Below are 15,417 nucleotides of genomic sequence, written 5' to 3' on the forward strand. Positions count from 1 at the left end.
CTCCTCCCTTGGACAATACTGCGCATGGTCATCGACTCCATCCTCAGATTGTTTTTTTTCCGCCACTGGGTTCGGATGAAAGTTCTCCGCTCCGGCTAGAAAAACTTTTCCAGCAACTTTGAAGCGTAAAAACTATACAAACAATATCGACATCGAATAGACTACTTTCGACACCATCAGCTACATTCCGGTGCGCCGACGCGGGCCGTTGGGCCTATAGGCGCCGTACGGCCTACTCCTCATGGACAGAACTCCATTCAAGAGATGCCCGGAATGGCGAGCAAAATTCCCTCATAACGACCATCACGAGGTCTGCAACCTCTGTCTATCACCGGAACACGACGAGTCGACCTGCACAGCTTGTGCATCCTTCCGATTGAAGAAGACCATTCGGGATCGGAGGGCACGTCGACACGAGATGAGGAGAATGGCCCCAGCACCGGAGGCCATCTTCGCGGAGGAGATCTTCGAAGAAGACCTCTCCAAGGACTAGGCTCCACTCGCCGCCGAGGAAGACTCGCCTGATCTCCAGATCATATCAGAGGCAGAGGACTCAGATGACTCTATTCCATCTCGTCAACCCGTGAGTAATCTTGCCCCTGCACAACAGACACTGTCCAAGCCAAAGGCAACGGTCAGCAATCCGCCCATGGGGCCCAGTCGAGACCGAAATATCCCCTCAGACGCCCGCCTTCGGGCTCGGTTCCGAGGAAAACGACTACGCCTTCCATAGCCTCGGCACCGACCAAGCCACAGGTGCCAATTCCACCTCTTCCATCGGCACCGAAGCACACACATCCTTCGACACCGAAGGATTCTTCGACACCGAAGCAAAAACACCCTTCGGTGCCCAAACCTAAAGATACACCGGTGCCGAAGCCAAAAACTGTACCGGATCCGCAAAAAGCTCCGGCTCCGAAACCTTCCGGTTCCAAGAATAAGGATGGAAAGCCAGCGTCCGACGCCTCAAAGCCAACGAGACTTGCTTCCCCTCCAAAAACTCCAACCTCTGTATCAAAGACTCCAAGGCCTGATTCAGAGGCACTTATACCCTCTAACAAGCCTACCAAGCCAAAACCACCTTAGGCACCGAAAAATTTGCCACAGGACTCTAACGCCTCCTACAGCAAAAAATACAAAACAATCCCTATCGGCACCGGAAAAAACGACGCCGAAGAAGGTTGTAGAGGAAGAACAACTGTTTAGACGAGATCCTAAACAAAAGAAGGTCTATATCAACCCAAAAATTGGACATGTGAAGCTATTCCTCACAAGAAGAGACCAGCAGACACACCACTTCTACCTGTGGTTCCTGCCAAAAAGGATTGTGCAACTTCGCCAATGCACCCTTCCTCTCCTTTACCTTCTTCCTCCCCTATCCCTCCTTACTTTTCACCAAGTTTCTCCTGTTCAATCTCCTGCATCATCACACCACACTGATGATGAGTATGATATAGGTGGGGGGATGACACACCAGACCCACACACATACCCTGTAGATGAAGGTATTAACCCAGATACATATCCTACAGATGAATATATATATATATGTATATATATATATATATTACCCACCAAATAATGTGCCTGACATTCCTGATCCTCAGTCCTACCCAACGAAACCTTCCTCTCCAGAAGATAGCATTGGGTTTAATCACCTCTTAAATAGAGCTGCCCTTTACCACGGGGTTACAATGCACTCTGATGCCATTGAGGAGGATTTTTTACTAGACGCATTTGAGCAGTCACAAAGTTCTACACAAATACTACCCATGATAAAAGGAGTCATTAAACATGCTCCGGAAATATTTAAAGACCCTGTGCGTTGTAGAGTGTTCAATCCAAGAATAGAAAAGAAATCTAGACCAGCACCATCTGATCCAGTCTATATTAAGGGACATCTCCCACTAGACTCCCTAGTAGTGTCCAATGCAAGGAAAAGAGCTAATTCCCAGACTTCTGGTGACACGCCCCCTCCTGACAAAAAATCCAAGGTTATTGATGCGTCAGGTAAACGGATTGCTGCGCAGGCTACAAATATATGGCGCATAGTAAATACACAAGCCCTGCTCTCACGCTATGACAGGGCTCACTACGATCAATTAGAAAAACTGTTCGAGCACCTCCCAGATCAATACAAAGATCAGGCAACAGAGCTCATACAAGAAGGCAAATTAATATCCAATGCCTCAATTAAATGTGCACTAGATGTAGCTGACACAGCATCTAGAGCAGTCAATACTAGTGTTATACTCCGACATGCGTGGTTACGCATTTCCGGGTTTAAGACGGAGGTGCAGACTACCATCTTGAACCAGTCCTTCAATCAAAACCAATTGTTTGGGCTGGAAGTAGACACTACACTAGAAAAATGAAAACAGACACAGCTAAGTCTATGGGAGCATTACAATCCACACAGACTAGAAGTTCTTTTCGCCGCTCCTTTTATAGAGGCTCCAAGCAAACCAGTGCAGATACAACATCATCTTTCAAAACGCACACACAGATCTCCTCTAACAAAGGCTACTTTAGAGGAGGATACAGAGGCAATAATAATAAGGGAAGAGGTAGAGGTAACAACAACAACCGCTCCTCTTCCACTCCCAAACAGTGACTTCCCTCTGCTTCCCCTACAGCATTCCACTCCTGTGGGGAACAGATTATCACAATTCCTACCTGTCTGGAATTCCATCACAACAGACAGGTGGGTGAGACCGATTATCCAACATGGCTACTACCTAGAACTCACAGCAACCGCCCAAACATACCACCCAGGCAGCGTCCAATGTCTACAGACCATCTGACTCTGCTTCAACAGGAAGTTCTGGCGCTTCTACAAAAGGATGCTATTCAATTAGTTCCTTAGAAGAACAGGGAACAGGAGTTTACTCCCTGTACTTTCTAATCCCCAAGAAGGACGGGACACTACGGCCAATTCTCGACCTCAGGCCCGAAACCATTACATACAATCAGATCATTTTTACATGATCACTCTGCAACAAGTACTCCCACTACTACAACAAGGCGATTTTCTTTCAACACTAGACCTAAAGGATGCCTACTTTCACATTCCTATACATCCTGCTCACAGGAAGTATTTAAGGTTTGTCATACAAGGACAGCACCATCAGTTCAAAGTCCTTCCATTCGGGGTCACAACAGCACCACGAGTGTTCACAAAGTGCTTCGCAGTAGTAGCGGCACATCTCAGAAGACAACAGATACATGTCTTCCCTTACCTCGACGATTGGCTCATAAAAGCAACATCATTCAGTCAATGTGTCCAACACACAAATCAAACAATTCAAACATTGCACAACTTGGGGTTCACAATAAACTACACCAAGTCGCACCTGCAGCCTTCGCATGTGCATCAGTATCTAGGAGCTACCATAGACACATCTACAGCTCTAACGTATCCCAGTCCAGCCAGGATACAGAGCATTCAGACCTTAGTCTCCATCTTTCAACACCAGCAGTCTCTCCAAGCCAGAGTGTTCATGAGACTAATAGGCATGATGGCATCTTGCATCTTCATAGTTCCACATGCAAGACTGCAAATGCGCCCATTACAAGAATGTCTAGCACAACAGTGGAATCGGGCTCAAGGTCAGCTCACAGACCTGGTGTTGGTAGACAGCCGTACATATCGCTCTCTGCAATGGTGGAACACCAAAAACTTGACAAGAGGATGGCTGTTCCTCGAGCCTGTTCCACAGATAGTGCTCACAACCGACGCATCCCTCACAGGATGGGGAGCCATCTCTTACACTATACCACACAAGGCCAATGGAACAACCAACAAAGACTGTTCCATATCAACCATCTAGAGCTGCTAGCAATTTTCCTAGCACTCAAAACGTTTCAATTGCAAGTACAAAACAAAGCTGTCTTAATCCGGACGGATAATATGACAGCCATGTACTATATACAAAAACATGGGGGGGACACACTCTCTGCAACTGTCCCAGCTCGCGCAGAACATTTGGAGATGGGCCATTCCTCAAAACATACACCTAACAGTAGAACACCTTCCAGGAATTCACAATCAGATAGCAGATCTGTTGTGTCGGCAGTCACAACAGATTCACGAATGGGAAATACATCCACAAGTTCTTCAGCCATTCTTCCAAATGTGGGAGCATCCACAGATCTGTTTGCCACCCACGAAAATGCAAAATGCCCAACCTTCGCCGCCAGGTTTCCAAACCCACGATCGGAAGGGAATGCGATATGGATGAACTGGTCAGGCAGATTTGCGTACGCTTTCCGCCTCTCCCACTCATTCCACTAGTAGTGCGCAAACTCAGACAACAGTCTCTCAAACTAATACTAGTAGCTCCCACATGGGCACGTCAGCCGTGGTTCACCACACTACTAGATCTCTCACTGGTTCCACATCAGAAGTTACAGCTCACACCCTCCCTATTAACACAGAACCATGGAGAAATAAGACACCCAGAACCCAGCCAACTGAATTTGGCGATCTTAGAGTCTTAGAGTTTGGTTACTTAAACCTACCACCAGACTGTATGAACATCATTAAAGAAGCTAGAAAACCCACTACCAGAGCGTGTTATGCCGCTAAGTGGAAAAGATTTGCAATATAGTGTAACAATAATCACATTGATCCACTGGATGCTTCCATCCAAAATATCATTTACCTTTTACATCTAAAAAGGTCCAATTTAGCTTATTCTTCCTTACGCCTGCATCTGGCAGCAATTGCAGCCTATTTACAGAATAGGCAACATCTATCTCTCTTCAGAGTACCTGCAATCAAAGCATTCATGGAAGGATTAAAACGAATAATCCCACCTAGGTTACCTCCTGCTCCGGTATGGAACCTGAACATTGTCCTTACAAGACTCATGGGACCCCCTTTCGAGCCTTTACACAAGTGTGAATTGCAATTCCTAACATGGAACACTGCTTTCCTTGTTGCCATCACCTCTCTCAGAAGAGTTAGTGAAATACAAGCATTCACAATACAAGAACCATTTTTTCAAATACATCCTAATAAAGTGGTTCTTAGGTCTAATCCAAAATTTCTGCCAACGGTTATCACTCCTTTTCATCTTAACCAATCTGTAGAGCTACCTGTGTTTTTCCAAAACCCAGACTCTGTTGCATAAAGGGCTTTACACACCTTAGATGTTAAAAGAGCTCTGTTATACAACACAGATAGGACTAAATCCTTTAGAAAGACAAAACAATTATTTGTATCTTTCTCTTCCCCACACAAAGGCAACCCCATCTCTAAGGGGTGGATTGCCAGGTGGATTGTAAAGTGTATACAAATATGCTACCAAAAAGCTAAACGTACACTTAACAGTTCCTCCTAGAGCGCACTCCACTCGCAAACTAGGAGCCTCTATGGCTTTCTTAGGAAATATACCACTAGAGGACATATGCAAGGCAGCAACGTGGTCTACACTACACAACTTCACTAAACACTATTGTGTTGATGTGCAGGCTAAGCATCAAGCTGCAGTGGGCGAAGCTGTCCTTAGAACACTGTTTCAAACTACTGCATACCGGATATAAGCGACCACCGCTAGGGGAGACACTGCTGCACGATCAATGCTAAGTGTACACTCTGCAGCTCATTTGCCTCGAAAGGAAAATGCTACTTACCAGTATGCATCTGTTCTTGGCATGTAGAGCTGCAGAGTCGTACACGCCTTCCTGCCTCCCTGGGACTTATATCCGTTCCAGTTCTCATCTTACTTAGATGCACACGCATGGACATCCTTTCTCTTTACTTCTACTAACTCCATCATTTCCCATCATGGCGAAAAACAACCTGAGGATGGAGTCGATGACCATGCGCAGTAATTGTCCAAGGGAGGAGTCCCCTATCTCGTGACTACAAAGACTTCTTCCAAGAAGACAACAACCTGCAATCATCCGAGCCGAACACCAGGTGGCGATTTAATGCTGTGTACGACTCTACAGCTCTACATGCCAAGAACAGATGCATACTGGTAAGTAGCATTTTCCTTTTATGTCAAAAAGTGACAACCTTGATATGTAGGTTTCACTTTCACTTGGGACACCATGCACTGAATTTAGAATGTGTACACGCATTTGCATAAACAACTTAATTGATGAATATTTTGTGATATATGTTGTTTTCTCTTTCTGACATCTCCTTGCCTTTGATTATTGCCATTGTGCTGTTGATTATTGTTTATTACATTTTGATTGTCCCCAGGAACCACTTTTTCTTGCTAATCCGACTCTGACCGCATGGTCCGATATGGTGCTGAGCTGAGTTGTGTGAATGCCGAAACCCGCTAGCTTTCAATGCCAAAAAGTCAAATGTTTCTGCAAAACACTTCAGGGTTAAGCCCTGAGGTGTTTTGCAAAAACTTTCTTATCAATCTAATTGATTAAATAGTTACTTGTTAATTAAAACCATAACATAGTATGCGTCATTTGAAGTACACAGTAAGTAGATATACAATAGTTTAAAGATCCTAACACCAACATGTACTCTTCTGCAGGCTCACGTCATCTCAGAAATGCAGTGTTGCATTTAGAATCAGTAAAACACATCTAAAACCTTGCACATGCAGATTTTCACTCTATAACAACGGTACTGTCATGATCCAAGGCAAAGACACCTGCCTCTCGTTCTTTGACCACCTCTTCCCCACCTTACTCCCCTCCTCTGCAACCGGGTTTCCCCCTGTCTCTCCTTCCAGCTCCACCCATTACTCCCTTTCTCCTCTGCCGACCCCACCCCACTCCAATTGGCTGCACTCTCGAAGCACAGGTCGGCCCTCTTCCCTCCCCGCCCCAACTTACCTCCCCCTGTCTCTCCTTCCAGCTCCACCCATTACTCCCTTTCTCCTCTGCCGACCCCACCCCACTCCAATTGGCTGCACTCTCGAGAAGCACAGGTCGGCCCTCTTCCCTCCCCCCTCACAGTATGTCCCCTCCCACATTACTTCAGCCTTACCACTAGCTAATACGTTCCTCGTCCCATCCGCACTATCACGATACTCCAATCTCTTCTCCTCCCCATACTTCTTCCTATCACCCCCCTTTTTAGTCCACCTCTCCTCCAACCCTCTCCCCAATTAACCTACCCTATGCTCCCCTTATCCCTCCTTCCATCCCTCCTCTCCACCCCTTCATCCCCTCGTCATTCATCCCGTTTTCGCCACATTCCCACTGCATCTCTCTCCTCCCTCCTCCTCCTCCAGTACTGCTGCACTACCCCCTTTCCCCTCCTAGTAACCCCTTCCATCTCCCTCCCTTGGGCCCAGCAGGACCACTTCCTTTCCTCAACTTCCCTTTCTCTCAAACCCCCTCACTCTGCCAGATGACCGTTCCCTCACTGCCACCTCTCCTAACTGACAGGACCTCCACAACCACTGCACCTCTTTTCCTCCCAAACCTCCTACATTCCCATGACGCCACTCAGGCCTCCCCCTCCTACTTCCCTACCGCCGTGTTCCGCCCCTTTCTCCCTCTAAATGTGTCCTTAATTCCTCTCCCTCTTGCAACACCAACAATGACAACTCTCCCTTAATGCCCAATTCACTTACTCCACCTGTGAACCCCACACCCCAACTTACCTCCTGTCCCCTCACCTCTCCCTAACTTACCTCCTGTCACCCTACCTCTCCCTGCCTTCCACCACCAATTCCACCCCCCCTTGTCTCAATCGAGCCACCCATCCTTCCGTGCTCTGCCTCATTCTCACTGGAAAATACGCTAGGCTCTCTGATCACCTCCATCTCCCAGCTTACAGCTGCCATTTCACTTTTATGCTCTAAGATCTCCACCCATCCATGCACCTCTACTCCCTCCCAACTCCCCATGAGTTGCACCTCGCCCCCTCACCCCAATACAGCCAAGCTCAACCTCTCGTCTGCAAACGTTGTTAACTCACACAAGCCCTTGAACGCCACCCTTCTTCAACAGACATACCCTAGCAACCCCACTATCTACACTATTCCGACCATCACCTCTGTCAGAACAAAGCATCCACCTAAACCTTCCCGAGAACCCCCACATAAGTACAATATCCCGATCACCCTTCAGAGCCCAAGTGCCCCCGTCACCAAAACAGTCTTGACAGAGCTGCGCTGTATGCTTCACAACTGCAGATCTGCAGTAAAACACAAACTTGAAATCTCCGATACCATCACCCTTCACAAACTTGACATGCTCTTCCTCACAGAGACCTGGTTCAAAGATACCTCTCACTCTATGTTTGATCTCCTATTACCCACAGGTTATTCCATTTTTAGGAATGACAGAACTGACAACACGGGGGGAGGTGTTGCAGTCATCTTTAGAAACGCCCTCCAACTTAAGGCTTCTCCAATCAGTTCCTCCCTCACCTTTGAATGCCTTTCTCTTGAGCTTCAATTGAAACACCGTTCACCGCTCAGATTCCATATCATTTACCGCCCGCCTCGTAGTGGCCTTTCGTTTATAGAAGATCTCACGGACTTCATCAGCGACCAATACACACAAAGTGACAATCAGACCTTCGTGGGTGACTTCAATCTCCACTGGGGCGTACCACAAGACTCCTCTGCGAACTCTCTGGCCACCTTCCTCTCTACAAACGATCTTATCCAACAGTACATTGAACCAACCCACTCTAAGGGCGCAATCCTGGACCTTGTTATTTCTAAAGCAGGCATGCTTTCTACCACTACCCCAATTCATGTAGATTGGTCTGACCACCACCTCATCCCATTCTCTCTTCAACTTTCACACTCTATAACTCTTGGCCAACCCAAGAGGGCCATCTCCTGGTTCCGTGATGCCAAAAATATTGATGTCGGTCCCCTCTGTGAGTCAGCTTTGCTATCACTTCCAAGGCTAGACCCGAACATAGCTGTTGACGACCTCACCTCCCAATGCCTCACAGTTCTTGCAGCTGAAATTAATAACGTCGCTCCACTCAAAAGCAAAAGGATAAGGCCCACACCCTCAGCACCTTGGTTCAACAAATCCCTTTAAGAGGAAAGGAAGCAGCTGAGATTCCTGGAGAAGCAATGGAGGCAAGTGCCCTCCACAGACAATTTAGCCATGCTTCGCACAGCAAGATCCAAGTACCACAAGCATATCTTCCTTGAGAAAGCGGAGCACTTCAAAACCCTCCTTGACTCTGCCAAAAATAGACCCAAAAAACTATTCGATCTCATCAAGATTCCGAGCTGCTCTCCCCCATCCTCCGAGGTGGAGGATTCTACTAAGAGAGCATCGGATTTCGCTATTTTCTTCAATGAGAAAGTGAAATCACTTGTGGATCAGGTCGCTCATCCTACACCTCCAGAGGAGCGCAAATCCTTAGCCATTTGGCAGAGCTTTGACCCCCATATCTGAAGATGCCCTTAAGTGTATACGCGAAACAAAGCCCTCCAACCATTCTCTTGACCCTATCCTCAGTGACATTGCCTTTGACTTCTATACCCATTCCCTTTCCTATTGGACCACTCTGATCAACCTCTCCCTCTGGCAAGGCTCCCTGCCTGTCTCCTTCAAAACTGGGCAGGTCACCCCTCTGCTTAAAAAGCCCACTGCTGATGCGAAGGACCTCAACAACTTCCGCCCCATCACTAACCTTCCCTTGCTTGCGAATATCACAGAAAGATGTGTAGCTAAACAACTCTCTCGTCATATCAAGGACAATGATCTTCTTGACAATTGTCAGTCCGGCTTCATCAAAACTGCAGCACTGAAACAGCCCTACTGCAAGTGGTTGATGATGCGCTGAGGATACTCGACTCAGGGGGGTCCTGTCTGCTAATTCTCCTTGACCTTTCTGCAGCCTTTGACACTGTCAATCACAACACCCTCCTCAATATCCTTAAACAGAGAATGGGCATGGAGGGCACTGTGCTTAAATGGTTTGCATCCTTCCTCGCTGACAGATCTCAAATGATCAATATAGCGAACAATCTTTCTTCTCCTGTGGCGGTGGGTCAAGGTGTTCCCCAAGGCTCTATATTGCACCCGCATTGTTCAATCTCTACTTAGAACCACTGGGAAACCTCCTAAGCAAATCCGGGATTCACTATCATCTCTATGCAGACGACACTCAACTCTACCTCAAGGTTGCCTCCACTCATGATCTCTCCATCCTAAGCTCTACTCTTGACTCCATCCAAAACTGGATGGCAACTCATCAATTGATTCTGAATCCCTCCAAAACTGAATTCCTCCTCTTCTCCTCCTCGCTCTCTCCTCCCCCGGTTCAATCATGGATGGATCAGATGAATCTACTAAACAATAAACCCATCATTGTCGACAGCGCAAAATCCCTTGGTGTCATTCAAAACTCAATCTAACTCCCCACATTAATTCTATTGCAAAATCTGCTACCAACTGCGCCTTCTTTGGGGAATCCAACGCTTCTTCCCGGAGCAGGACCTTATAACCCTGGTGCAATCGCTGGCCCTCTCCAGACTAGACTACTGCAATTCTCTTCTTACTGGCCTCCCCAAATCTCACCTGTCCCCACTGTTTTCCATTCAGCAGCTCGCTTCATTTTTGGGGCCAAAAAAAGCGATCACATCACACCGATGTTATCCACCCTCCGCTGGCTTCCCTTCGAGGCTAGAGCTATCTACAAGACCGGTTGTATCACTCACAAAGCCTTGCACTCCTCCTCTCCTCGCTACCTGGCGAATAAACTGAAACTCTCTGGAGGCTCTAGACCTTCACGCAATGCGGAGAAGCTACTGCTTGAACCTCCTACTTTCAAGAAGGAGAGAACAATGGCCCAATCCTTTTCAGGCAACGCGGTGAGAATATGGAACTCACTTCCGCCTCAGCTCTGGACCACCGCCTCCTCCCAGGCCTTCAAAAGGGACCTCAAAGTTCTCCTCCTCCAGAGACACCTCCAAAAGTAATTCACGTCCTCATGTTATTGGAGGGAAGACTTCCCACTACTGAAAATTTCTACTTTCCATGACCATGGAAGTGCCTTCCCAGTGTGTTCTTGTGGTTGGAGTGTCTGCCTTTTTGCAGTATTTTCTATGTACTTGTGTTTGGTGCCCTTTTGTAACATGCACACACCACTTTGCCCTTGTATCACACGGTTTGCTACCTCTCACATGTTTTTACCTTTGATACTTGCACCAGCGCCACCTTTGCCTACGTAACGCTTGTTTTTGTGCCTGAGTGTCTAGCACCTATTGCAATATTATACCTCAAATTATACTTTGTTTTCTCTTGTAACTGCACACTTGTCACTTTTTCCTCTTGTGCACTTTTTACTACCTCATGTATTTTTGGTTGCTCTCAATTTTTACTACCTCATGTATTTTGTTTGCTCACAATTGTCACTATTACCTTATGTAACGTAACGTAACGTATGCTTTTGTAATCTGTTCTTGTGTAATGTTTCTCATGAGGTTTCATTTCTGTTCCTATTGTGAAGCGCTCTGACGCCTTCGGGTAAAGTCCGCGCTATATAAAAATGCATAAATAAATAAAAAAATTTACTTATTAATATTGAGGAGTAAAAGAAATGTTAATCTGTGTTTCCTAACTGTGCAAGCTGCCCAACCTTACAGTTTTGTGGTCTTTCTAAGTCCTCTAAATAGTGCGTTTTACGGTCAAACTTGTGAGTTATCCATGTGATTGTTACTACTTAGTAGGCTCTCTATTTTATCCATGGGTTTAATGAATCAGACACATCAATCTGCTTGAACTGAGGGAGATTTGCCAGGGTCTCCCTACGATCTGTATGACCCACCTTATGACTTGCATCTCTTTGGGAACCTATGGGACGATTACAATGTGAAGCCACCTGCGGACACTAACCCAAACCTTTATCCTGCTAAGCCCACACCTCCAGTTGACACCACCTCATTCCATGAGTTTCTTCAGCATACAGCTCCTTCTGCAAGGTGGACAAACAACCTCAAGAGGAGGACTTTCTTATGGAAATACACTCTTCCAAGCATAGCTCAATGCAATATCTGCCTATGCTCAAGGGTATGCTTGGAACTGCACATGAGATTTTTAAGGAGTCCGTGTAGGCGAGTTAAAACCCTAGGGTGGATAAAAAGTACAACGTGTCCCCTTCTGCCCCCCCCCCCCCTCTTACATCAGGAGCCAATTGCCACCTGACTCACTGCTTGAACATACTGTACACAAACGTGCTAATTCCCATAATTTCCAGGGCACAGCAGATGCTCAGCCTCGTGACCGGGTGAGCAAATAGATTGATACAGCAGGCAAGCGTGTTGCCGCCCAGTCTGCCAACCAATGATGGATCGACTATTCAGTAGGTCTGCTCGCTCGGTACAACCATGCCCACTGGGATGAAATGAAGGATCTGATCCAGCACCTCCCGGATCAGCATAAAAACCTGTCCAGGAGTTTGTAGCATAGGGGAAGATAATTTTGAACACCAACATTATGTGTGACCTTGACTCCACAGACACCGCTGCTTGAAGTGTCAATACCAGTGACCAACCAGAAACTCTCAACTCTCCATTCGATGGTGAGAACCACTTTGGAAGGCAAGGGGATTAGATATTGGAAAAATGTAAAAAGGACAGACTGCCAAGATCATTGGTGCCCTGCAAGCACCATCTGCCATGGCTCATTTCAGTCAATCGGGATTTATAAAGCGCAGCTAATCACCCCATAGGATAGCCAGGCGTTCCTTTCACAGCACAGCAACAGGGGGGTGGGAGTGTGACTAATACCTCTGAAACATCCATGTCCTTGCGCAGACAGCAGCAGCAACAGTCACCCTCTCGGGAATCACTACGGGAGGGATACAAAGACAACAATGATCGTCGCAGAGGAAAAGGTCCGGGATGTGGAATTCTCACAGCCCGATGTCCAGGACATATTGTTTGGGGTCAAGGGCAACACGTTTTCATGTGTATTCTGTCCTTGGGACAAGTAGGTCCAACCCCCTGCAGCACAAAACCTTTGGCTGCCAGTTTGCAGTTCCACTTTACGGATCAGGGAAGGGCTCTGTCTGCAGTTAAGGTAATATTATTGTCCATATGTTTGTTGTTCAAACTTCTATTTATGCTTCATTAATTGAAAGCCTTTATTATTAGGGTGAGCGCTCTAAGTAAATCTTGTAAGCTCTGACTGCACTACTGACAGTGGGTCCAATATAAAAATGTGTGCACACGTTTTTAAAGTTTTGCAATATGAGGCTATGTATAATGCTCCCATAATGCTCTCTGATTTGATGCAAATATTTTCAGAAGCTTGAAAGCAAGATTGATGATTCTGATAGATACATCTGCCAGTGGATTCCTCACCTTGTGAATATCCCCTTGCGTCAGCAACATTCGGAAATTCTTTCGTAGCTTCGCGCGGACGTGGGCGACGTCCTAGAGGCACGGCATCGCGGCGACTCCGCTGACGTCATCGACACCATATTAGGCCCACGCCGGCGTGATGACATCAGTTCCCTTTTTTCCGCGTCCTCGACGCTAACAGTTTTCTAGGGATCGTCCGTAGCTGTTGCTGTAACCTTGTTACATTGTTTAAATTGTGCTTCTTTGTCTTCTCTCTCGACATGTCTTTGAAGAAGACCGGGTTTAAAGCTTGTGGGGAATGTGGCAAAACATCCTCATGAATGCTGCGTATGGTGTCTAAGACTGCTAGTCTTGTAAGAAGATGACACCTAAGGCCCTCCGGGAGAGAGAAACCAAGCTTGTCGTGGTGAAGCTTAAAGGAAGAAAACAGAAGAAAAGTTCGAAGTCGCGAATTCGGCAATCGAGGTCAAGGTCTCGTTCGAGGTCGCGTTCGGACTCGTCCTCGGCCCATGCTTCGAGATCTTCAAAAAAGAAGCATAAGAAGAGGACCCATGAATCCCGACATCGCTCGAGGAAGGACTCGGGTTCAAACCTGAAGTCGCAGGTGAAGCTGGTTGAGAAGGTAGTGGTGTCTTCGGCTTCGGAAGAGCAGGACGCCGAGGGTGAAGTGCGAATTCGCCAGGTTCACCGAGGCAGAAAACAAATCCATCTCTGGTTCCGTCCCATCCTTCAGGTCGGGAGGATGAAGGTGAGGAGGAGGAGGAGGAGGAGGAGGAGGAGGTGGTTGATGAGGGAGAGGCTCCAGTGCCCGAAGGTCTGTCGACTCCGATGCACCAGCCCGAAGAGGAGGTCGACGTCGTATCGACTCCACGCCCTCATGAGCAGCCCGGGGGTTCGTACCCAGCCTTCCCGGCTCCAGGTCAGGATCCGACGCAATTCCTGAATGCAATGTTTGGGATATACTCCAGGGCTATGTACCCCACTGTGGCTCCTGCTGGTCCCACGGGTCCAATGGCTTTTAGTCTGGGTGTTCCCCAGCCCTATGCTCCCGCGCCCTTTATGCCGGCTCCAGCGCCGCATTGGCATTTTCCGACGCCGGCGAGGCCTTCGACTCCGAAGCCATCGACGCCGAATCCATCAACTCTGATGGCGAACCCTGAACGACCTCGTGTAAAACATCCTTGTCCGACGTCGGGATCGGCAACGGCTCCGACGGAGTTGACAGTGGATCCGTCAACAAATTTTAGAAGTTTGGAAGAAACCTTTGTCAGCTCCTGCGGTATCTAGGGCTGTTGCCAGAAGATATAGAGTGGCTCCTGATGACCAGGAATTTTTGTCCACTCACCCTCTACCTGAGAGTTTGGTGGTGCAGGCGGCCTGATCCAAGAGATCAACGGGAGCTTTTCCACAGGTTCCTGCAGAAAAGGAGTCGAGGAAACAGGATCAGGCTGCTAAAAAGGTTTTCTCCTCTGCCAGCATGGCATTGAAGTCCACAAACGCGACCTGCCTGATGGGGCGTTACATTCACGCCCTAATGGATGTTGGTGCCAAAGATACCGGAAGATGATAGAAAGGACTTCGATGAGGTTATCTCGGACACTCAGTCTGCAGCAAGGCAGGTGATACAGAGTGGTTTGGACACAGCAGATTCTGTGGCGAGGGTCATGGGCTCTTCGGTGGCTTCGAGGAGAGCTGCATGGCTGAAATCGTCTGAGTTTTCGACAGATGTCCAGTCTGCATTAATGGATCTACCATTCGACGGATCTGGTTTGTTTGGCAAAAAGGCAGATGCTGCTTTAGAACGTTTTAAAGACAGCAGGGCAACTGCTAAGTCGTTGGGCCTCAGACCAGGGGCACCTTTGGGAGACGCTTTAGAGGGTTTGGCAGATCTTCTTTTCGTTCCTACAAGTCAATTCAATTCAAAAACCACTTTATTCGATTATTTAAAATCATAAAAGTATGCTATTCAATTACAAGTCAACTCAGCAACAGCCCCAGCAGCAGCAAAACACACTGTACAAGGCGTACAGGGGCAGACAGAAGGCTCGTCCCAGAGGTCGTCAAGTCGCCTCCTCCTCTTCTTCCTCTTCCCCGCCCCCTGCCAACGCAGCAAAGCAGCCCTAGATCCGCCATTTCGGATCATGCGG

General features: G+C 47.5%; 1 protein-coding gene across 1 annotated transcript in view; it reads left to right on the plus strand.

Moving 5' to 3' along the window:
• Positions 1-15,417, plus strand: part of PPP2R2A (protein phosphatase 2 regulatory subunit Balpha) — a 511,441-nt gene that overhangs the window by 384,576 nt on the left and 111,448 nt on the right. The window lies entirely within an intron of this gene.

The sequence above is a fragment of the Lissotriton helveticus genome, chromosome 11, assembly GCF_964261635.1.
Source record: "Lissotriton helveticus chromosome 11, aLisHel1.1, whole genome shotgun sequence".
Classification (NCBI taxonomy): domain Eukaryota; kingdom Metazoa; phylum Chordata; class Amphibia; order Caudata; family Salamandridae; genus Lissotriton; species Lissotriton helveticus.